A 22,775-nucleotide genomic window follows, 5' to 3' on the forward strand; every position below is an offset into this window, starting at 1 on the left:
CCTTAACACTGGATTACAGGAGAGGAACCTGCTGTCCCGGGCTTCAGGCTGGGGGTCAGTATGGAAAATGATACAGCTTCCTGGAACAACCTGAAGAGTCCACGGTGTGCTGAGATGGGGCAGAGAACACAAAAATCCATGCTGCTTTATTGCCTCTTCTAACCATCAGCAGTTACAGTTAATTTGGGGCTACCTTTGACTTCCTCCTCCCCCTCCTAAGGCTAGAATTCTATATGCAAATGACTCCCAAGAGTTCTCCTGTATTTTATCAGTATGCACACAATAAAGCTTAGGTTCTAACATTTTTTTAAAAAGATTTTATTTATTTATGTGACAGAGAGAGAGAGCAAGCTAGCACAAGCAGGGGGAGCTGCAGAGGGAGGAGAAGCAGGCTCCCTGATGAGCAGGGAGCCTGACCAGCGGCTCCGCACTTGGTGTGGAGTCTGCTTGAAATGCGCTGCCTCTCCCACTCTATTTGCACCTCCCCTGACTCATGCTCACTCACACATAGACTCTCTCTAAAATAAATTAAAAAATAAAAAATAAAACAATTTCAAGGTGTCAGTTTAGCACCTGGATCTTCTGCCATCTATTTCACATAGAGCCTGACATTCTGTTAGATGAATGCACTCTATATAGTTTCAAAACTCCCTGTAACCTTTAGTTAAAAAGAGAATAAATCTTCATTCTAAGCAAGAAACAAGAAAGCTGGCCACAATCCTGATTCAGATGGGCTGTGAAAAGATAAGGAAAGAGAGCTCACGGTCTTGAGGTAGCGTCCAAGAGTAGCAACCAAATTCAAGGTCAGAGATCGAAGTCCATTAGCCTCACCCTGCTCCTTCTCACCATTCCTTCCCCTGAGAACCAGGAAAAGAACTTAACCCATGGGCAATAGACAAATTATACACACACACACACACACATATGTGTGTGTGTGTATTATATATACATATATAATACATATATAATATATATAATATATATAATATATACACATACGTATATATATTAAATATATTATATACATATATACACATATATTATATATACATATATAATATATACACACACGCGTGTGTATATATTATATATTATATATACATATATACATATATACTATATATACATATATAATATATACACACACGTGTGTATATAATATATATATTATATATACACTATATATATATTATATATACACACACACGCGTGTATATGTATATTATATATAATATATATATTATTATATACACATTTATATATATACACATTATATATACATTATCTATATATACATGCATGTGTATATATATTATATATACATTATATATGTATATATGTATATTACATTATATATGTATATATAATATATACATATATGTATATATTATATATACATTATATATACATTATATATACATGTGTGTATATATTATATATAATATATATTATATTTTATATGTTTATATATAAATATATATATTTTATATATTTAATATATATATTAAATTATATAATTATATAATATATTATATATTATATATACATATATACACACATATATTATATATACATATATAATATATACACACGCGTGTGTATATAATATATTATATATTATATATACATATATACATATATACTATATATGCATATATAATATATACACACATGTGTGTATATAATATATTATATATAATATACATATACACACGCGTGTGTGTATATATATAATATATATTATGTATATTATATATATACACTATATATATTATATATACACACACGCGTGTGTATATGTATATTATATATAATATATTATATATATTATTATATATACACATTATATATATACATTATTATATATATACATGCATGTGTATATATATTATATATAATATATATTATATTTTATATATTTATATATAAATATATATATTTTATATATTTAATATATATTAAATTATATATAATATATATAATATATATATACACGCATGTGTATATATATTATATATAATATATATATTTTAAAGATTTATTTATATGAGAGAGAGAGAGGAAGACAGTGTACAAGCAGGGGGAGGGATGGGGAGAGAGAGACAGAATTCCAAGCAGACTCCCCACTGAGTGCAGAGCCTGACGTGGAGCTTGATCCCAAGACCTGAGAACATCACCTGAGCTGAAACCAAGAGTTGGTCGCTCAACTGACTGAATCTCCCCAGATGCCCCGACAAATGATATTTTGAATAACTCTTAATACTTATTTGGCATTCTAGGGTCCTTTGCACAAGATTGAGTCTTCCACGTTGTTTGCTTCCCCCAACACAGCTGGGTGGTGTTTCACATGTAACACGAATGGACAGTAATAAGAGCCACAGCTTTCCGAGGGCTCACTGTGAACCACTACCTCGCCAAGCAACATTCACGAATCACCCTGAACCTCGTATGCAGACAGAGAAACGAGCACAGACAGAGAATGAATAGCATCCCCAAGATCACACAACTCACAAGGGGCCATAATGAAACTGATTGACTTAAATATTCAATTCACGTCAATAAATTTTTGAATTTGAGAAGAAAAACGTACTGTGCATGTTTTCACGTTTCTCGTCAATGGAAAGGATGGAAAGAAAAAAAAACATAAGTTGTGTGTTCATTCTCAGTTCATTACATTTTTAAAAAATTTATTTACTTGAGAGAGATAGAGAGAGCACAAGCAGGCAGAGCAGCAGGCAGAGGGAGGGGAAGAAGCAGGTTCGCTGCTGAGCAGGGAGCCCGATGTGGGGCTCGATCTCAGGACCTGAGATCATGACCTGAGCCGAAGGTAGATGCTTAAATGACTGAGCCACCCAGGTGTCCCCATCATAAGATTTCATTAGCCAAATTAACCCCATACCGTGGACATTCTAATGAATTAAGGATTCACATTAATGTATCTTTATGCAATATTTCTGGATTCAAATTAAACAGACTAAATCACTAGGTACAAGCCAGGTATTTCTCATTTCTTCTTATACCTGAACCATTTAAAAGGATTCTCTTTTCTGTGCTTTAACTACCTTTTCTGTTATTCATTCATTCATCCACTTATTCTCTACCTTATGATTTAAGGCAACATATATAAGATGCATACAATACAACGAGGAAAGAAAAGGAAAAGTTGTTTTTAAAAAGGTGGATTAAAACAAAGAGGTGGGTTAAGCTGTTATGTTTCAAAGAAAACACAATGTCCCTTTCCCTACATGAATGATAAGCGGTGTATGAACACACAGTATTATGAAAATGCAGAACTCTCACACGTTATTTATTATTTATTGCTAAGATTTCATTTATTCATTTGAGAGAGAGCACGTGCACACAAGCAGGGGCAGGGGCAGAAGGGAGTGGGAGAGACAGACTCCCCACTGAGCGTGTAGCCAGAGAGGGATCAGTCCCAGGACCCCAAGATCATGACCTGAGCTGAAGGCAGACGCTACACCAACTGGGCCACCGGGTGCCCCTTAAGTTCTAAAATTAACAACTATAAAAAGTTATTGTTGAGGCAATGAGGGAAGTCAAGATGTAGCTGCCTGGGCCTGATTTTGACAGATTATGGTTGCTATTATGTGCTTGGATGACGCGGTGATTATGTCGGCGAAATGGCTATCTTTTGTGGAAATGCCACACACATAAAGATGTAGAAATGAAAAGACATAATGTCTTGAGTTACTTTCATTTTTTAAAAAGATTTAAAAAACATCTTTTTAAGTAACCTCTACACCCAACAGGGGGCTCAAACTCACAACACCGAGATCAAGAGTCACAGGCTCTGCTGACTGAGCCAACCAGGTGCCCCAGCTTTGAGTTTCCTTTAAATTTTCACAACCATGAGGCGCCTGGGTGGCTCAGTCAGTTAAGCATCTGCCGTCAGTTCAAGTCATGATTCCAGGGCCCTGGGATCAAGCACCACATTGTCATCAGGCTCTCTGCTCGGCAGGGAGCCTTCGTTTCCCGATCCGGCTCCCCACTGCTTGACCGCCTGCTCCAGCTCTCTCTGTCAAATAATTTAAAAAAAATCTTAAAAAAAATACCACAGCTAGAAGAGAAGAATGGATAGCGGAGAGGAGAATAAAAGGAAAGAAAGGAGAGAGGGAAGGAGGGAAGGAGGGAGAAGAGAGGAGAAGATGAGGGAGGAAAGAGAAGAGAAGAGGTAGGGAGAGAATGAAGAAAGGAGGGAGGGAGAGAGGAAAGAAGAGTGAAAGGAGAGAAGGAAGGAGAGAGAAAAGGCAGCCATCTTTCCATACTTCATTCTGACTTCATAAGAAGTCCGTGGGAGGATTGTCATTATTCTAGTGGCAGTGGTAGTGACAGGGATCGTTGCCCTATTTCCCACTGGGGAAACGGAGGCACAGAGACAGTCAGCCTTGCCCCTGCGATGCAGTGAGCAGAGAGCAGGAAAGAAGACGAACGAGGCTGTGCCCTGAAACCCGATGCGTGTGCCCCAAGTCCACAGCCGCTTACTCTACTCAAGACCCTGGTCTTTCCTCTGATGTTTCCTAAGGTGGGAGGGGGTGGTTAGGGGCACTGACCCCCTCTAGCTGATGAAAGGTACACATCACTGCAATGCCATCACACACGGAATTTTCCACTCCAATTCCAGGGGACTCCCGACGTACCTGGTGGACACCGGTGGCCTCCAAGTAAGGACTCCGGCTCCGGACCTTGATCCCCACCCCCACTAACTGCAATGAACGGAGCCGGGGGCCAGCAGAGGCTCCCCCCGCCCCGGAAACTCATCCTACAGCCGCGCTTTCACGAGGGCGCCCCCGTGCCCAACCACTGTCAGCTTCCATCATCCCAAAGGTACACATTCCAACGCCCTCCTTGAACTCAGCCCCCACCTGACGTTGCAACGTTTTGGCCCCTCAATACAGGGTTCCCTGCAGACTTCTCCCTAGCTTCCTCTCCAGCTCACACTCCAGAGCCCGCCGGCCGTGTCCGGGTGCCCCGAGACAAGTTCAGACCTCTTCTCTCCTCCCTGCTGGGGCTGCTCACACTACCCCCTTGTCCCGAAGCTCAAGGCACAGCCTGCTTGCGACGGACCGGACTCTGACGCCCTCTGAGGTGGAAGGGAAGCCCCACGACTCCCCAGAAGCCAAATCGGCTTGGACCAGGGGCTGCTAGGACCAGTCGCTGCAGAGGTTTGGCTCCTGGGCCCCCCTCCACCAAGCTGTGTCACCTTGCCAAAGTCACCGAACCTCTCTCAGCCTGCATTGCCTTGCTTAAGGCGAAAAGGAAAAACCCGCGATGCTTCTACCAGCCCTGGCACCCAGCGCCCAGCCCTCCTCAAGGGACAGCGGTAAGGCCCACGAGCCAGGCTGCAGTGCACAGGGAGCACTCCCGGGAGGTCACCAGCACGAGCAAGCACAGGTCCGATCGCTCCGCTCGGGAGCAGGGCTGAGACTCCCTGTCCGGCTCCTTTGACCGCAGGGAGGGGCCACGTCCAGCCTGACCCCAGTCAGTCCTCACCCCTTCACTCCAGCGTGGGCTCCAGCGGACTGAGCCCTCCCCCTGGGCCTTACTTGCATCACCTCGAGTAAGAGTCACTGCTCCCCTCGGGAGAGCGGGGGCCATCGTGATCCCCATCTCGCAGAGGGGGCCTGGGAGGCCCAGACAGGTCAGCTGATTTACCTGGGTCACAGAGCCCGTTAGTGGTGCTGGGACTCCATCACTTCCAGCTTCTGTCTCTCCCGTGGGCTGGGAGAACCAGGGCGCCAGGACGGCTGGGTCTGGACCGGACACCTTCCCCGCACTGCCTGGCAGAGGGCCCTGGAAACACAGCGGCCAACACAGGTTTACTGCCTGAAGCCCGTGTAGGTACCAAGGGACACGGTGGGGGAAGCCTGGCTGGCTCAGGTCGGGGAGCCCGTGGCTCTTGATCTTGGAGTCAGGGGTCCCAGCCCCAAACTGGGTAGAGAGATTCCTTAAGAAAAATAAGAACAAGAAAACAAGAAAACAAAAAAACCGAAACAGAGCCCCACGGGACAGGTAAGGCTAGAGACCTTAGGTCACAAGATCACGTTCTGTCCTCGTTGCCGACCGCCGGCGATGAACCAGCGGCTCACTGCTCTCACGGCGCCTGTGAGTAAAGAAACACAAGACGGGCTGCAGTCCAGATGGGGGAGCGCAGGGCAGGGCCATCGGCCAAAGTTCCTGAGTGTCATCTCAGTCACACAGCACGCTGCCGAGGTCGTTGCTCTCCTCTTACAGATGAGGAAACCAGGGCAGAGTGAGACCAAGCAGATCGCCAGCTCCGCCAGCTCGCAAGGGATGAGCCAGCCGGAGGCCGCCGGCATCCTTTTGGCTCCAGAGGCCCCCTCCGATGAGCGGGGCCCAAGGAACCGTGACTCCCGGCTCTTTTTGCTAAGGACGAGGTTTCATTTGCTTTCTAAGGTGTGCCAAGGGTGAAGTGATTGAAGGAAACGGTGTAAGTAAATGCTAGCACACCTGATGCCCAGTTAGGGCGAGAGAGGCCGAGGGTCCCGCGCGAGACTGAAGGGCAGCAGACAGGACCGCTCCGTGGAGACGGAGACAGGAAAGGGCACGCGCAGACCGCAGGGAGGCCAACAGGCATAGGACGGAAGCCCTTGAGGTCTCTCACGCAATAAGTAGCCTCGGGTCAAAATTGTGCCCGGGGTACCTGGCCAGGGGGTGCCGGGCGGGGGCCGGCGGCACTCAACAAGACCAAAGCCCAGGAGGAGACATTTGGTTCGAGTCAGGAAGGGGTAGTGCAGTCTCCATCCCTTACCACCTCTGTGAAAAGGGACTGGTCCCCAAACCTGCGGTGGGTGTCCGAGCCATCCTCCAGGACCACGAGGCAGGGGCACTTCTCCCCCTCAGGCGCGGTGGCTGAGGTACCTTGGGCCCACGATGCCCTCGGGAGCCCGTGGGAATGCTGTAGCTTCGGATTTCAACTAGAGTGGTGAGCTCGGCTGTGCGGTGGTCGCGGGGTCTGTCAGGGACATTGTCCAGCACAGGACCCGGGCCTAGGAGCTATTTCCAATACTTAGGATACTAACAGGTGTTGGAGTATCTATAAAACAGTTCCGGAAGGGAAAACCACAGAGCCCTCAATCGGGCCTGCTCTCTTTCATTTGAAAAAAAAAAAAAAAATCATGCCTACCATCAGGCTGAGCTCTGTATTTGCTTAGGGTTTTCTTCTTTGGATGTAAAATTCACTTCTGAAAGAATGCAGGACACCTGGCATTTACTGAATTGGGACAAACTGTATACTCACTATCATCGATTCCTTCCATACCCCAAACCTCTGGGCCCTGTCGCTTTATCGGACTCACCTGGAGAAACCAAAAACTTGCTCAACTCAACTCTCCAACCAATAAGGATGTATCCTCGCTAGAAGAAACAAAAACAAGAACGGAAAAGAAAAACGACAAACAAGAAATAAAATTCACCTATTCCTCAGCAAGGGCTCAGGAAGATATTTCTTGGAAAACCCAGGGGAGGAGGGTGTCTGTGTGTGTGTGTGTGGGGGGGGGGGGAACAAAGGCCAGAAAGTGGGTAATGACCCAGATCCAAAGGGTCCCACCATAAGGGACACGCATGCTTGTAGAGAGAGTCTCGAGGCGGAGGTATAGGCGCTGTGCCCGAAGGGGTTTCGGCATCCATGGTGGCGATGAGAAGAGCAAAGTTTGAACAAGGAAAACTGAACAAAACCCCAACCCGTGGGAGGGCTGTCCAGTTTGAGCCAACTTGGAACGCGCTAAGCCCCGTGCAGGTTCGCAGCCCCGTCCTGAGGTGTGGCTTCGGGACTAAAATCCCGGAGGCCCAGGCCCCTGTGAAGGGGCAAGAGTGATTTCATCTGCATAGTGCATCTGGGCACCAGGCGCGCTCAGAAGACCCCAGCACCAGCTCCCGTTCCCGGGGACCCGGGGGTGTGGCGGGCTCTGACTTGGGCCGCCTCCCCGAAAAGCCTCAGAGGGCGCCACCTCAGAGCCCATCACATTCCTCGGATGACTATTCCCTGCCTTGTGGCCGCTGCTGGATTCGCAGGACTGGCCAGGGACCTTCTCCCGAGCCCTCGGCGGGGTCTCCAGAGCTAGGGTGGGCTCTACGTCTTCCCCTGCCCACACGGGCTGGCACGATCCAGCGCGGAACCTTCCCCTGGGGGGGGGGGGCACAGGCCACCAGTCCGGGGCGTGTGAGCCCAGCGCCGACTGGAAGACGCAGCCTCTCTAGCTAGGCCCCGACGGCTCGGATGCCCTCGGCCAAGTGCTCCCCCCGCGGAGCACCCTCGCAAGTGCACACGCAGGCTTGAGGCCCGAGCCCGAGCCGCATGCGCACCTCGAGCCCAACCGCCCCCCGCAGCGGGGGGCGGGGAGGGGCAGTATATATAGGGAGGACGGCTACTCACACTCTCCGGTACCTGACAACGCCAGGACCGCTTGGCGGAAGCCCGTTGGCAGGCCACCGCTCTCTGCGTCACCCATGGATCCCACAGGGTCTGATGGGGAATCTGGGCCAGACGGCACCAGGGATATGGAGCCTCCGGGCCCAGACCAAGACCATGGCACCGGCTTCCTCAGCCTGGGCGTCGACGAGGAGCGGGAAGAGCCGCAAGGTCCGGGCCCGCTGGGACAGGGGCCGGCGTCAAGCCCCAGGGACCAAGGTCCCCGGGCGAGGGGAGCGGTCCGGTCACCCCGCAGAGGCTGTCCCTCACCCCCCCCCTTCCCACAGCCCCGGGCTCCGACGCCCTGATCTTTTTGTGTGGATCTCGTCCTTTGCAGAAACCCAGCCTGAGGCGATGTCGCTAACCGTTGAGCCCGGAGACCCCGAGGCTCCCGGAGACGCCCGAGAGGGAGCGGCGGCAGAAGCGGGGGCCCAGTTCGCACCTGAGCAGGGCCCTAGAGCCGCTGAAGTCCAGGAGGAGGCGGACAGCGATGGCGTCAGCGACAGCGATGGCGTCGGCGACAGCGATGGCGTCGGCGACAGCGATGGCGACGGCGTCGACAAGCAGGCGGCCGGCCGCGAGGCCGCAGAATTTCCACCGCCCGCGCCAGGGCAGCCGGAGCAGGAGAAGCAGGAGGGGCAGGAGGGGCAGGAGGGCCAACCCGAGCCGGAGGGGCCACAGGGGGCCGAGGGGCCGCCGCTGCCGGAGGGCCCGCCGCCCCAGGCCGCCGCCCCAGGCCGGGCACCGGGGGCCCAGCGCGTCCCGTTCAGCCGGCTGCAGCTGCGCGAGCTGGAGAGCTTGTTCCAGCGCACCCAGTATCCCAATGCGCTGATGCGGTAAGCGGACTGCGGCGCTGGGCGCGGGCCCCGGGAGGCGCGGGCCCCGGGAGGCGCGGGCCCGGGGCGGGGCGCGGGCGGCTGGGGGGGGGGGGGGTCGGGGCGGCCCGGTGGGGCGCGGCCGGGCTCTCAGCGTGTGGGTCCTCGGCGCGGATGGAAAGGCCAGCGGCCTCCAGGCTGCCGGGCACGCGGGCGCGGGTGGGGACTGAAGGCGGACGTTCACGCCCATTTGAACGCGTCTGGCCCGCAAAGTGTCTGCCGCCCTTAGTAGAGGAAGGTCCTGCTGGAAGCCGGCTGGCGGGGACCAGGGCCGCAGGTCTGGGACGCGGGAGCGAATGGCTTAGGAGCCTACCTCTGTTTAACGTCGTCAGAAACCTACTCGTCGTCACTTTTTTTTTTTTTTAAGATTTTATTTATTTATTTGACAGACAGATCACAAGTAGTCAGAGAGGCAGGCAGAGAGAGAAGGGAGGAAGCAGGCTCCCTGCTGAGCAGAGAGCCCGACGCGACGCGGGGCTCCATCCCAGAACACTGGGATCATGACCTGAGCGAAAGGCAGAGGCTTTAATCCACTGAGCCACCCAGGCGCCCCTCATTTTTACAAAGACTACAGTCGGAAACTATCTGGATTCCTGAATATTCTGCCTTCCCTTAGGTTTTGCTAGAGGTCTTGAAAAACCTTAAAAGTTTAAAAAAGAAAGGAAGGAAGAAAGAAAAAGAGAAAGAAAGAAAGAAAAGGCGCGACTGGCTGGCTCGGTCGAGCCTGGGACTCTTGACTTTGGGGTCTTAAATTCGAGCCCCACGCCGGTCGTAGAGATTATTTAAAATGAAAATCTGAACATCTGAAGAAAAAAAGTACAATTAAATTTTGCTTGAGGTGGGGCGCCTGCGTGGCTCAGTGGGTTAAAGCCTCTGCCTTTGGCTCTGGTCACGATCCCAGGGTCCTGCGATTGAGCCCCGCATTGGGCTCTCTGCTCAGCGGGGAGCTTGCTTCTTCCTCTCTCTCTGCCTGCTTCTCTGCCTACTTGTGATCTCTGTCTGTCAAAAAAAAAAAAAAAAAATCTTGCTTGGGGGAAAGCTGCCCTGCAGAAGGAAAGCTCAGCCTAGAGGTTCCAGAAGAGTGGTGGGGGTGCGGCGTCTGCCGGTGTGGGCGGGGGGGTGGGGCGGGGGGAGGAGGGGGGAAGTCAGTGAGACCAAAACTTGAAAATAACACCACCAAGGAATGAACAGCAATCGGTGCCCTCCCTTAGCACCCAGTGGGAATGTACTCGAACTTGATCATCACAGAGAGAGAGAGAGAGAGAGAGATGGGGGGGAAAGTCAGAGAGAGAGAGAGAGAGAGAGAGACATGTGGATGGACAGCACCTTATGGGAGGGCTCTAAGTTAATCCATAAAATGGGTAAGAGCAAAGATCGAAAGTCTGTAGAGAGAGATCCTCAGAGATTTTTCTTCATTTTGAAATTGGTAGCACGAGAAGAAACTGAATTAGAATGTCCTGTGCTCTCGGGGACTTTGCCTCCTTCAATCGGGAGACCTGGCTTTCCTTCCATTCTTGGTCACCTGAATCTCACTGTAAATCCCGAAATGGTGTGACTTTTCCTAATGTAGAGATTGGTCCCTCAGATGTCACGGACGCCTCCCTGAGGAACAATTTTAGGAAGAGGAAGGAAAAATCCTCTATTTTAACTCACCCCCAACTCCCAATCCTGAGTACTTGGGATTTTCTCCCCTCAGCCAGGAGCTTGCAAGATTCATGGATGTGCCTGAAGCCAGAGTGCAGGTCAGTAAACCAGAAAAAAACCATTGGGCTGGGAGCGGTTCTACAACCGGCTTCAGGACTTGGACACCTCTGTCCTAGACCTTCTCACCTTCCCGGGTCTGGTTGCCTTTGCTGGTTTTGGGAAATAAGTGTTAAACTTCTGGGTCTCGGTGGGGGGGAGAATGGGAGAAAGAAAGCCCAGGCTAGGGAAATTGCCCATTTCCAGGGGAACGCGATTTCCTAAAGGAATGGAAAAATTAGTATAGTATAGTATCCCTTGTATACAATACACATATATGTTTGTATAAACTGTACGTATATATACTTTAAGATGTCACTGAATTAGACATAGAATACTCATATTTAGATGGATTTTTAAATATAGTGTAAATAGTAATGTAACCAGAATTACAGAGCATATATATAGTATACGCACTATTTTTATAGGTAATAGTTATCTATATACGGACCTACCTACGTATTTATATCTAATACCAATATGTAAGATAGAAATACATGGAATGGAGTAAGTATGCATATCAATTATATACTAAATGAAGTACATTCATTCATAGAATAGATGCGTATATCTTTACCTAGGACAGAACATACATTTGATATGTTGAATGTATATACAAGGAATCTGCAGTATATCAGAAGTATATTCTTTTTTTAAGTATTTTCAGTAACAGATGAATACTATATATGTATATCAGTGTGACCTAATTGTTAGAGCTAATATAAAATATATTTATATAATTCACAGATAATTAATATAAGTATTATCCATGATATGATTATTATAGTCTTATGTAGTATATAATTGCCATATACTAGAGCCAGTAGAGTGTTCTTTATTGTATCAATTACAGATTAATATTTATTATTAAGTGATACTAGTTCTTGATTGGTATGATCATATGTTGATACAGCAATATCATTATATAGTAGTAATGTTTTTCTACAACAGCATCCTCATGTATTATTTAAGTATTATAGTATAAGGGTATATTTATGTACTTCGTATATATTCCCGTATAAGTACTCATGTGACTTGTATATATTATATATATAATACATATATTATATGTATTATATATATATAATATATATGTATATATATACATATATTATCTGTACCCCATTTTATAATGGGCTTTAGTTTGTAATATATATATGTTTATATATATAATATGTAATGTTCTTTTATAATAATAGCTCCAGAAACATAGACATTTTATACACATAGAAAGAAAAGGATAGCCACAAGCTCACCTACTCACGTATAGCTCCACTCCTGAGAGGGTTATCATGTGGGCCCCTCTTCATCATCGGGTCACGTCGGGAGGCAGTCTGAAGTGGAAATCATTCAAATTAATGCACTAAGGAGCTGAATTACACTAACTTTCTGAAAACGAGCATAAGCTCGTTGCATAAGGAGCGAATTTACAAATATTTTGGCGTAGACTTGAGGGAAGATTTCACACATATGACACAGCAGATAAGCAACTACCTTCTGTCCAGTGAAGCTGAGACTTATGCGGAGGGTAGGGCGTCAAGTACAACCGCCTGGGGCTCCTGCTATGCTTTTCCCTCTTAATATTATGATTTTATTTCTCTAGGATTCAGACAAAAACCATTTTATTCTGTCAGTATAAAATTTTTTTTAATTTTAAAAGTTCAAACATTTGTTTTTACTCTTAACTGTTTTTAGTGCAAGTGTCTAGATCTCTTGCTGTTTTTTTTTAATACATATGATTACTTTTTTGTTGTTGTTTAAAGGTTTTATTTATTTGAGAGAGTGAGTGAGGACACCACAGAGCTAACCCAAGCCCACCAGCCTGGAGGGGCAGAGGGAGAAGCAGGCTTCCTGCTGAGCAGGGAGCTGCCCCTCATGGGGCTGGATCCTGGGACTCTAGGATCTTGACCCAAGCTGAGGGCAGACGCTGAACCCAGTGAACCACTCAGGCGCCCTAATATAATACGATTTCTTGCTCTAGGATTCAGACGAAGGCAATTTCACTTTCAATTGAAGAAAATATTTTTGTTTTACTTAAAAAATCTTAAATTTCATTAATTTATTTTTAGAGCTGTTGCTTTTAAGTATTTGGCAAACAGGTGTGGAGAGTGGCAGGCCTACGTCTTCATTTTCTGGAACTCCTTCAGCCTGAGAGAGGAAAGATCTGTCAGCCTGAAAACCTTCTTAAATAGTAGATGGTGTATTATGGTGGAGATGGGAGGGGGGAGGTGCCACCTTCGAAATCGGTCTCCTAGAGAAAATAGACGGAAACAACACTTCCCAGCGAGGTCCCACCAAGCTAGCAAAGGTGGAGGCCGGTCCAGCCAGGTGGCTGTCGTGGGATGGGAGCACAGGGGGAAGCGGCAGGCGAGGATGATGCCTTCGGGATAGGACTCACATTCTAATTTCTGAAACCACCAAGCAGGTTAGTGGACATTCCGGAGAGGAATGTCTGACACCTGAGATCTTGGTCTTCCTTTTGTGGTCCTTTTACGAAGAGATTGTGTGGCATTTGTCACTAGTGGAGACTGGCTCTTAGTTAGGCTGGATTCTGGCATGTGCTGATTGGAAAGACTTTTTCATTGGCTCAGTGGGTGATGGCTAATTTGTGGGTCCATGGATCAGGGGGCGATTGAGGCCATCTCTCGCCTGAGTGGAATCAAAGGATAATTTGGGGGGAAAAAAGAGAAGTAAGAAGGGAAAAATGGAATAGAAAAGTCAGGGTGGGTGTATTTGCTTCGGTACCCGCACAGAGTGTAATCTGTGATGGAGAGGGGCTGCGGACCAGAGGTAGGGAGGCCACACAGACAGCCTACAAAGCAGGCCCCCGGGACCAGGGGCTGGGCTCCCAGTCAGCTGTGCCCAGACCTGGGGAGGCCCAGGCCTCTCTGCTTTGTAGAGCAGGCAAAGCAAGCTCAGAGGAACAGGCACCCTTAAGTTTGGGTGAGCTGATGTTCCCCTGCTTGGGCTGGCACCCTGCTCTCTCAGTCGGGTCTGAAGGGAAGAGGCGTCACAAGACACAAGTGAGGAAAAACACATAACGTTCTCCTCTGTTTCCGAACTCTACAGCACTTTGAATTTGCCTTTTTATTTTTGAAGATTTTATTTATTTATTTATTTATTGAGAGAGAGCTAGAGCAAGAGAGCAGGGGTCTTGTCCAGGGTGCTGGAACCTCAGCCAGAGCAGAGGGAACTGACAGGCTGCTGAGCCCAGGAAAGCCTGGAGGGTGGGGCAGGCTGGATGAGGCCGAATGGGGCACAGTGAGGGTGGCATGCCTCTCTGCCCCCAGGCTGCTGGCTGGGCAAGGGTGTAAGAATTTCATCAATCTGGTCCTAGTTCATGTAAACAGGCATTGTCCCCAACATCTATAATATTCAGATAGTGTCCAGCTTCCTTCTGTCCCAGCAAGACCAGCCACAGACTCTTGGGCCCTCCGGGCCCAAAGCCTCGCTCACAATGCCCTCTTTCTCACTGGGAAGAGGTTTCAGAAGAGGAATGACCCTTTTGTCATCCTTAAAGGAAAGCTGTTGTTGCAAGACCCAGCACGTTCCTCTGGGTTATTTGCTCACACTGTGTTGAAGATGGGCTTTTCAATATGGGGGTTGTTCCCCTCAGCAGGGCCTTTGAACGATCTGAGCTTCCCCCAGAAGCAGGGTGACACCTGCCTAGTGCCTAGGGAGTAGTGGCCACTGCGCAGCTGTCGGTTGGCTGGGAGGACACAGGCATCCCAGGGGTAAAAGTCACAGCAGGGACGGAGAGCAGTTCCTCAGCTGCGCCTGCTGCTGAGAACGGGGAGAAGTCACATGCAAGGTGGGAGGCCAGTCAAAGCAGGGAGCTGAGCCAGAGCCTGGCACGGGGTGGGTGCCCTGTCGGGGTGAGCTGCAGGGGGGCCCATGGCCCTACCTTCCCTAAGCTGTTTTAGCAAGGAGGAAATAGCTTCCCCCATGCGGTTGCAAAGCTTGAAGGCAGAGAGAGTAGCCTGCTGTGTTTTTTCATGGATGACGTTCAATGCTCAATGTACTAAAACGATCCCTTTTTCTCTCTGATTGAAGGTTTGGTTTAAGAATAGGAGGGCCAAGTGGAGGAGACATCAGAGGGCACTGAGGTTCAGAAACATGCCCCCCGTGGCCATGGTCCCCCCCGTCGTCGTTAACGTGGGTGGACCCTGCCGTACCATCCTCATTCAGGAGCCGGCGGAATACATGTGGGTTCTTCGCGAGCCAGTGCTGCTGGGGCCCCCCCCGCCGCCCATGCCACCCTTTCCTGTTGTCTTCTTGCCTCCAACGCCCTGGCGTCCTCCGCCTTACCCGCCCTGCGGCTGCCCTCCCGTGGTCGCTCCCGGGTATCCCCCGTCCATGGTTTTCCTGTAAGCTCTTTTCCCACGGAATGGCCTCCGTGACCGTTTTTTCCCACGGGGCAACATTTGCAGCCGATTCCCGTTCTGTGGAGCTCACCGGAAAGAGCAGTTCACTAAATGCCCGCTAAATGTATTCGAGAGACGTGCAAAGTCACGGACCCTCTATCTGGGGGCACTTGTTGTGTTTTCAATAAAGTTATGAATTCATTCTCTGTGTAATTGTTTTGTGTGCGCCGTGCGGTCAGTGCATGGGGTCGGCTGCTTTCACGCACCCGCGTGCCCGAGCCACCATCAGAAGGCCATGGCCATCTGAAGTGTCCCCAAGTGCCCTCGGCCGGCTTACAAGGACCCACCGTGTCCTCCAGCACCCCGTCTTCCCCCGCCCTCCACACCGCCCCGCCCCCGCCCCGCCCCCGCCCCCGCGGAACCACGCCGCTGTGCAAGACCGGGTGGCGTCAGCTTCTAAGGGAGAGAAGAACAGTGTGCTTCCAGGCTGTGCTGAGCCCCAGTCGCGGTGAGGAGCTGAGGCCCACCCGGGATCTGGAAGGGACTCTTCTAAGGGGCTACTCACGAGGCTCGCGGAGAAGCGGCAGCCGGTCGTGCTGCTGGAGGTCCGCAAGTGGTGTCCGCTGCCGCCCCTCTGGGTGGAGTAGACGCGGCGATCGCATTGGGCGGGAGGGTCCTGCGTCCTGCGTCCGCAAGAGTAACACGAGAGGGGCCCCCTCCAAGGCCAGCGAGGGGCTCTCTGTCCTCCCTTTCCCCCCACTCTCCAGGTGCCGAGGCAGGCATCGCTCGGTCGCCAGCTCCCAGCCGCCCGGCCCCTTTCGGCGAGATGCTGCCGGTGGCCCGCTGTCCTTGGGTGCAGGAGATGCAAGCCCGCGGCTATGCAAGGACAAGGCTTTTTGTCCCCTGGGACTCGGGCAGGGAGAGGGGCTCCTGCGGAACCGAGGGCGTGTACCTGTTGCCCGATCGGGTTATTTACACTGGCACACACCACCCTCCTTGTTGCCAGGACGATCCCTCTCCTGGGGACGAGTTTTGCCGGTGCACCCAAAATGTCTCCCCCGGTCCCCCAGTTTTGCGTTGTGGCGCCGCAGCGGCTTCTGTGAGCCGAGGTGTCCGCGATCTCCCGCGTGGCCCCCCTCCCGTGCTAGCTGTGGTTCCGGGGTGTTGCCTCGGGAGGGGGAAAGCGTAGCGTTTCTTCGAAGCCCCCATCCCCCCGGCGGGCAACGCTGCGGGCTCTGCGTAGCTGCCGCTGTGACTCACCTCCTTCCTCCCTGCAGAGACCTGTGTGGCAGCAGCTTTCAGCTGAGGGCCCTGGACCCCATCCTTCATCTTCCTCTGAAGGTGTGTTCTCAGGAGCAGTCTGGCACCATCTTCTCGTTGGTGAAGATCATCTTCGTGTCGCTTTTTCCAGGACCTTTGCTGTAAATAGCAAATTTTTTTAACAGTATGAAATATTTTTACTACTCTTGACTAGTAGTACATATCAGTAATTACAATAGCCAAATCTCTGTATCATATATATATAATATACACAATAAAATAATACCCTAACTTGAAAAAATTTGGATTCACTTTTCATGTCATCAAATACAAGGCTCGCATGAGAGTATAATGAGACTTAATAATCTGTCATGTGCCAAGGGACAAGGCTAAGCAGTAAATTAATATTTTTTAATATATCAAATCAGAACAATTTCCTTTTTGAGGTTGATAAGCCAAAGTCTATCGAGGATTAATGAGAAACTGAATATAAGCCAGTCGCCATGTAATTAAATAGGGAATTTGATAAGAAACGATAGGCATTACTTTTTTTCTACTTTTTGGTCAGTTTCAGTTAGAGGATCAATTGAAAATTTTTAACCATAACATTCATTTCATTTTTTTAGAGCTTCAAGAACCAGCTCTCCAGCCTGCCTTGCTAAGGTTACTGCATAATCCCTGCATTCCTGCCAAAGGTTAGCCATCTTCTCAAACTGGAGGTTTTCAGGCTCACTACACTTTGTCTAGATCTATAGCCCAAATAGCTATTTTGAAACCACTTATTCGTGTGTTGATGGAGATTAATGTATTCTTTTTCTTCCTGTATTTTAATAGTGTCAGATGCTAGAGTTAAACTGGGTATTTTATTTATTTTTTTAAGCTTTTATTTATTTATTTGACAGACAGAGATCACAAGTAGGCAGAGAGGCAGGCAGAGAGAGAGGAGGAAGCAGGCTCCCCACCGAGCAGAGAGCCCAACTCGGCGCTCAATCCCAGGACCCCGTGACCACGACCGGAGCCGAAGGCAGAGGCCCCAACCCACTGAGCCACCCAGGCACCCCTGAACTGGGTATTTTAAATTTAATTTTATTTTTAAAAAATTATTCTCAAAATATAGTTGATATACAATGTTATATTAGTTTCGTGTGCACAATATAGAGATTGGGTAATTATAGATTCTGTGCAGAGAAATTGGCTGTTTTTAATTGTAATATCTCTATTCATGGGTCCTCTTTCCTTGATTGCGTCATCACTATCCTAAGAGATTTAACTACCAGATAACCTCAGATGGAATGGTGACTTGATAAGGTCATGTTTTTATTGGTCATTAAAAATCTTGGGACGCCTGGGTGGCTCAGTAGGTTAAGCCTCTGCTTTCAGCTCAGGACATGATCTCAGGGTCCTGGGATTGAGTCCGGCATCCGGCTGTCTGCTCAGCGGGGAGCCTGCTTCCCTCTCTCTCTCTGCCTGCTTCTCTGCCTACTTGCCATCTCTCTCTCTTTGTCAAATAAAAAAAAAAAATCTTTAAAAGCCTCACTTACATCATCTGCATTAATTTCGGTATAAAAAGCTTAAGGCCAAAAGTAACATATGGTTTTAGGCTCTACCTGTTCTTGAAATCTGGATATTAGATCTTAATTTTCTACAGGGAAAAAAATACCTACAAGCCTTCCACAATTCAAAATTTGAAACAAATTTTAGGAAAAATGAAAAGTATAAAAGGACTGATTATCAATTTTTAGATTTAGCTCCTTTATACCCTAAGGCTTTTCATCTCAATATTTGTTCTGTTATTGCCAACTTCATCAATATGTACCCAAACTGAAACAATCTAGATTTAATGGGAGTGGGATTGGATTGGGGGAACACAGTACCTATAAGAGTCTCAGGACACTCAAACTGATGTGTTGTCCCGATTCTTACTCCACTTGTGCCCTTTATCACAGTCTTTCCATACTGATTGTTTTTCCCTTATATCATTTTTTTAAATTGTGGTAAAATTCAAGCATCATAAAATTATCCATTTTAATGTATACAATTCAGTGACATTTAATACATTCATAATGTCCTCCACCCTCTACTTTCAAAGCATATTCATCACCTCCAAATGAAACCCCTCATTCATTTAGCAGTCACTCCCCATCCCTCCCTTGGCAACCACTAATGTGCTTTGCAGCTTTGACAAAAACATGTGAGCATATTTGTGTGGGTCTGTGTTTGGGCTCTCAGTTCTGTTCTATTGATCTATGTTTCTTTACTTCTGCCAATACCACATTTTCTAAATTTCATTCAGCATATAATAAAACTTAACATCTGATAGAATAATTCCACCCATTTTCACTTTTCCCCCCAAATTCTTTTAGCTCTGGGGTGCCTGGCTGGTGCGACTCTTGATCTCAGGGTCATGAGTTCAAGCCCCACATTAGGCAAGGAGCCTACTTAAGAAATTCTTTTAGCTCTTCTAGGTCAATTGATTTTCCACATAAATTTTCTTCTTTTAAAGATTTTATTTATTTATTTGTCAGAGAGAGGGGGGAGAGTAAAGCAGGGGGAGCAGCAGGCAGAGGGAGAAGTAGGCTCCCCGCTGAGCAAGGAGCCCCACACAGGACTCGATTCCAGGACCCCAAGATCATGACCTGAGCCGAAGGCAGACGCTTAACCAACTGAGCCACCCGGGTGTCCCACCATATAAACTTTAGAATGTGCTAGCCTATGTCTGCAACAAACATTGCTGGGATTTTTATAGGACTTGCATTAAATAAACAGATCAACTTAGGGGAATTTGGTGATTACTGTTTTACTTTCATTAGTTATTCATTCCTTCATTCATTCCCTGACCATTGTAGAAACTCTGTGCTTGGTAGTCTGGGTTTTCTATTATTTTCCTCTAAACCATGTTATGGGTTGTTCTAGCAAGTAGTTTCATTACTGACAGATTTTATCCTTTTTTAGTACATGTCTGTTTCAGTTTTCCCTTTCTTTTTAGGGAGAATCTCTTGGTCCACTTATGCACTCTTTCATCCCCAAATGCGGCCTTTCTGTGGTTTCCCTAGGAACCGTGATGTCTTGTCCCAGAGCCCCTAACTTGGGTTGAATAAACTCCTGTGTCTGTCTCCATGGCAGTGGACACTGTTGGACTCTTGGCGCCTATCTTTTAATCTTCTGGTTGTCGCTTTGCCCCTGCGCTCTTTGGATTTGAAGCCCACACGTGTACAATTTTAGAGTTTAGAGTCTTTCAAGAATCCGAGAGAAGTTTATATGCAGATTTGAGGACTTCCCGTGGAATCTCCCTTTCCTAGTTTATCCTCGACATTTACAGCCAATCTAGCACCCCTGAATGCTGCAGCTTCTGCTCACTTTCTGTGACCACGTGCCGTACAGCCTGGGGGTTACTGCAGGGCGACAAACCTAGATGTGGATGTGACCGATAATGTTTCCCTTCTTCCGACGGCCTGATCCCCTTCAGCTTCTGCCTCTCTTAGGTCACTCATCAAGGCCTGCAGTTTTTCATTTTTGCTAGAATTTATCATTGTTTTTGGCAAACGGGTTAGTTGGCTTATAACTTATTTTGGCAAACAGGTTAGTTGGATATAATCTAGTCCACCATTATCCCTTTTTTTCTTTTTTATTCCTTGTTAATTTTAAATCATCAGATTTTTAAAGAAGTTGTCCTATGGGAGATATATTTTTTATACATTTACCTAAAAAAATTTTCTAATCACAGTTGTTCTGCTGAAAAATATTTTAAATCTCCAGTGGAGGGGCACCTGGTGGCTCAGTCGTTAGGCATCTGCCTTCGGCTTGGGTCGTGATCCCAGGGTTCCTGGGATCGAGCCCCGCATCAGGCTCCCTGTCGGAGGAGACCTGGTTCTCCCTCTTCCACCCCCCGTCCCCACTTGTGTTCTGTCTCTCACTGTCTCTCTGTGTGTGTCAGATAAATGAATTTGAAAATCTTAAAAAAATAAAAATAAATCTTTAGTGGAAAATCCTCCATATTTCCTTTCCAAATTAAACTGATCAGAACGCTTCAAAGGAAGAAAGGATCAAATGCTTTATTTTTTTTTAAGATTTTATTTATTTACTTGAGAAAAAGAGAGAGCATAAGTAGGGAGAGTGGCAGGAGGGGAGAACGAGGCTCTGAGCAGGGAGCCCCATGTGAGGCTCCCCCCAGGACCCTGGGATCATGACCTGAGTGGAAGGCAAAGGCTAAATTGACTGAGTCACCCAGGCGCCCCAAGGATCAAATGCTTCATGCTTTGATTGCTTAAACTTGAGGAATGTGAGCTTTCCCTCTGACAGTCAAACTCTTTTGGGGGCTTGTAACGGGTATAAACATGATAGCAGTATTTGTACCTTTCTATTTCTAATAATTATTGCAGAGTATCTAGATGGATGGGCTTGTAGAGAATCAGAAACACTTCACTATCAATCCACAGTTCTTCCTCCTCCCTAAAATGCATTTTATTATTTTAAAAATTAATTTACTATTTTTAAAGATTTTATTTATTTGAGAGAGAGAGAGAGAGCGCACAGAGTAAGAGGGAGAGGGAGAAGCAGATTTCCCACTGAGCAGAGAGCCCAAAGATGCAGGGCTCCATCCCAGGACTCTGAGATCATGACCCGAGCCGAAAGCAAGCTCGAAAAAAGAAAGGTTAGAACATTCCCAAGGATGATGGAATTTTAGCAGGTTTACAAGGTAAATAAAGGGCCAGCATTACAAAGTAGCACTTGCCCTGCCGAGGACTGCTGATTTCAGGGTCAGCAGAGATGGGTTCTGACTTGCTGAACCCTAAAGTGAGACACAAGCAGCATTCTTGCTGGACAGAGAAGAGATTAAGGCCTGGCTCCAGGCCTGGGAATGTCCTGGTGAGCCGCTAAAATGAAGTTCTCGAGAAGCAGGTTCCTGTGGGGAACTGGAAGTGGGAAGTGAGCTTCCAGACAGGTAAGCTGTTACGTGACTCCAGGTGGTCACTGAAGGGCACTCTGGTTTGGGGCAATTGAGGCAGTGAACTTGGTCATCCATGATCTGGCTTCCAAAGCAGACCTTCAGACGGGCCCTGCAGCATCCATGCGTACAGTTCAAGAAACACCTGCCTTCGCTGTTGAGCTTGACCCAGAAAGTGCTATGACATGGGTACACTCTTGCGTTAAAGTACTCTTTCTTCTGATTCTGATCAAAATCCAAGACTACTTGGATTAGATTCAACAAGCTTGCTGTCTGCAGCCCACATCCTCGAGATGGGTTAATTTGTTTTTTTATAGCATGTAAGCAAAGGACAGCCACACTTGGTTGGCTCTTGAAGTGACCCAGTTTTACATATCTAAGCACCGAAATTGGCCCAGAAGCTGAAGGATTTCCTTGTGTGATAGCATCAGGGGGAGAACTGGATGGGAAGACATCCAGCTTGGTCATGTGTGTTCTGCTTCCTTCCAGGTGAAAGAACTAGTGCGAGAGGAATCATTTGCATATTGTGACCACGTCCTCCTCCAGTCCTCCTTGAACGGGATGGGAGTGTGCTGACTTGCCTCCATCCAGGCTGCCAGCTGTGACAGAAGAGCCAAGCTCCAGCACGGGAACACGTGTCCGCCACGGTTATGCCTTCTGTACTCTGTGCCGACCAACCTCCCTTCCAGTCCCTCCATATAAGGTGACCGTTGTATGCTGGGATGTGTGACCTTGATAAACCAGAAAAAAAAAGTCTCTTCATTTTAATGTTCATTTCAACAGCTATTTAGGCTCTGGGCACTGTTCTAGGTTCTGGGAATATATCGTCAAACAGAAGGCACAGAAACCTCCGAGTGGACAGAGCCTGCTTCTACTGGTGGGGACGCAGGGGGTAAGCCAAGTAAATAAGGTATGACGAGGTGATAACAGCCAAAGCCAAAAAAAAAAAAAAATGGAGCAGGGACATGGTGTAAAATGTTTCCAGGAGAAGGGTAAAAGATGAAATTTTTGAGTTTAGGCCAGAAGAAAGTGAGAGAACAAGCCTTTACAGGTATCTGGGGTGTGGGGGGAGAGGGGCGCTGTGCAGGGCTTTCCTGGCAGAAGGAAGAGCTAGGTAATTTCAACCCCTGAGCACAGCATGT

At 47.8% G+C, this 22,775-nt stretch overlaps 2 long non-coding RNA genes across 4 annotated transcripts in view; one reads left to right on the forward strand and one right to left on the reverse strand.

Moving 5' to 3' along the window:
- The window catches only part of LOC308338072, a 29,698-nt gene extending 23,573 nt beyond the window's left edge, over positions 1-6,125 (reverse strand). Inside the window, exons 1-3 of the long non-coding RNA XR_013966370.1 lie at positions 6,045-6,125; positions 5,674-5,811; positions 1-109 (exon numbers count right to left, since the gene is read on the reverse strand). This is a non-coding gene — a long non-coding RNA (uncharacterized lncRNA). The remainder of the gene's footprint in view (positions 110-5,673; positions 5,812-6,044) is intronic.
- Positions 6,126-15,845: 9,720 nt separating this feature from the next.
- LOC308338073 lies at positions 15,846-22,571 on the forward strand. Of its 3 annotated transcripts, XR_013966371.1 has the most exons (5): positions 15,846-15,936; positions 16,706-16,849; positions 17,315-17,383; positions 17,591-17,757; positions 22,123-22,571. It is a non-coding gene; the product is annotated as an uncharacterized lncRNA (long non-coding RNA). The 3 variants fall into 3 exon arrangements; XR_013966373.1 differs by lacking the exon at positions 15,846-15,936 and having other exon boundaries at positions 16,463-16,769; XR_013966372.1 differs by lacking the exons at positions 15,846-15,936; positions 17,591-17,757 and having other exon boundaries at positions 16,456-16,769.
- The last annotated feature ends 204 nt before the right edge of the window (positions 22,572-22,775 follow it).

This window comes from Martes martes (assembly GCF_963455335.1).
Source record: "Martes martes genome assembly, contig: scaffold_287, whole genome shotgun sequence".
NCBI classification, from domain to species: Eukaryota; Metazoa; Chordata; class Mammalia; order Carnivora; family Mustelidae; genus Martes; species Martes martes.